We start from the raw sequence: 2214 nt of genomic DNA on the forward strand, positions 1-2214 counted from the left end.
CAATTTGTACATATTATACAAATTTTTATAGTGACATTTGAATAACTATTTAGAATATAAACACAAAAATTAAAACAAAATTTAAACTCTAATTTAAAAAAATAATAATTATTTTCAAGAACTATTAAAAATATTTAATTATTAAAAAATTCTTTTATATAAAAATTATTAAAATAAATTAATTTATTTGATATTTATAAAAAATGACTAAATAATAAGACTGAAAATAACAAAATTATCCTATTATTTTTTTTCTCCTCTTCATATTTTTTGCTCCCTATATTTTTCTTCTCCTTCATTCTCGTTATCATTGTGCTTCCTCTTCTTTTTTTGGCATCTTCTTCTTCTTCATCTCTATCCTCAGTTTCATCTTCTTATGCACCGATGCTTTTGCCATGCTTAGGTGGCTCTATTCTATCTTTGTCACTGTTGGACTCTTCTTCCACCGTGTCCATTGTTGATGCTATTACATTGAGTTAAATCGCCAGATCAAAACCCTTGTTGTAGCTGTAGGAATTGTTTTCTCTCTTGAGCTACACCTCTGGTGCCATTTTGCTACTGATCCTATCCGGTGATGTTTTGCGTCCATTGTCCTTTTCCTCTATTTTACTTATCTCTATGTTATGCAATTATGAGAATTTTATTGGAAGATTATATTTGATTGTGATTGTCTGATGATAGAATGATTACGATGAAGTTGGTTGAAACCTCTTAGAAGGTGGGTTAGAATTTTAGAATATTGTATTTGTTCTTTAATTTGTGATAATTGATGCTAATTAGAGTTAATTTGTGATCAATTAGCTCATACTCTTTTGTTTTGATTAAAGTTTTTAGTTCACAACCATACATGATGTATACGCTTCAATTTAATTTTCAGGCTCACGCCATATGGAGAAAGCTACATTCTCATTGCCACCAAACTTGAATGGTATCTTCTCTACCTTCAGGCCTCATGAATTGAATGATCATCACCATCACCTCATAAACACACATTTTTTAATTTTCAGGCTTTCTTCTCTCAGGCAATGTCCATTTTATTAATCTTCATTTCTTTCAAGTTCAACTAATCATCATAAAGCGACTTGAAAGAAGAAGAAACTAATAGTCATAAAGAAAAGTTTAGTTGCATCAATGGAGGCTCCGTGATTGCACAGTATGTACGATATAATGGGGAATGAAACTGTTTAGGTTTATTAGGAATAATGAAAGCTACCAAGTATAGATGCAATAATAATTGGTATTTGATCTTCCATGTTAGGATTTGTGGCTTGTTTTTTCTTTCTTGATTATGTTACTATTATCTCTTCCCATGATTCTGCAAAATTCTAACCCCCATAACTACAGCCTCTAATACTTCAAGTTGGTTTCATCAGCAGGTACACAATATAAGCTCTTTGGTAATTATGTGTTGAATCTGCTACTTGAATAAGTTGAAGATTACCAACATCATCTACTTGTATGAATCTGCTAAGCTTCCATCTTATCAAAGGTCTGTATGTCATTTGCAAACTTGTGAAAGCAAAGAGGAAGCTACAAGTAGAGAAGACGAAACCACACAGCCTCGTGATAACTCTAGCACTTTTTGCAATGTATTTGTACTTAAATGACATTTCTCATTTTTTACAATAATGTAATTGTACAACAAAGCGTAAGGGATAGTAATATAGAGGGGAGCCACTCAAATAAAGACATCTAAAACGTTTTTTTTTTAAGATGTTTTCTAATAATTAAAATTTAACACGTATAATTAATCAAACCGTGTTAATTTTTGTTAAAATTAAGCCAGTCAAATTAATTTGACCGAAAAATGGTGAACCAAATTTTGAACTAGTCTAAATTAATATTATTTTTTATAGAAAATAACTAAAATACTCCTATTATATTTTGATTTATTATTTTAGTTTTGAATTACACAATTTTAATTTAAAATTATAGAAATTGCGCAGAATTATAGAATTTTATTAACTAAGAGTAAAATTATAGAATTTGGTACAAAAATGCACAATTAACTATGTGTAGAATTACAGAATATTATTGTAGGATCACAAAATTAATGCAAAATTGTAGAATTTAATTTATTAAACACAGAAATAAATGAAAAAATCACTTAAAAATATATCTGTCTCTTTAAAAAGAGATTTGATTTTTCTCTCTAAATATTATAAGAATTAATTTTTTTAATATTTTTTGTATTAACAATCTTTTTAAATAATT

The 2214-nt window shown here is 28.1% G+C and overlaps 1 long non-coding RNA gene across 2 annotated transcripts; it reads left to right on the forward strand.

Moving 5' to 3' along the window:
- LOC107618041 lies at positions 303-1642 on the forward strand. 2 transcript variants are annotated; one of them, XR_001615127.2, is made up of 3 exons: positions 303-718; positions 878-928; positions 1374-1642. It is a non-coding gene; the product is annotated as an uncharacterized LOC107618041 (long non-coding RNA). The 2 variants fall into 2 exon arrangements; XR_002361455.1 differs by having other exon boundaries at positions 303-928.

The sequence above is a fragment of the Arachis ipaensis genome, chromosome B01 (genome assembly GCF_000816755.2).
Source record: "Arachis ipaensis cultivar K30076 chromosome B01, Araip1.1, whole genome shotgun sequence".
NCBI classification, from domain to species: Eukaryota; Viridiplantae; Streptophyta; class Magnoliopsida; order Fabales; family Fabaceae; genus Arachis; species Arachis ipaensis.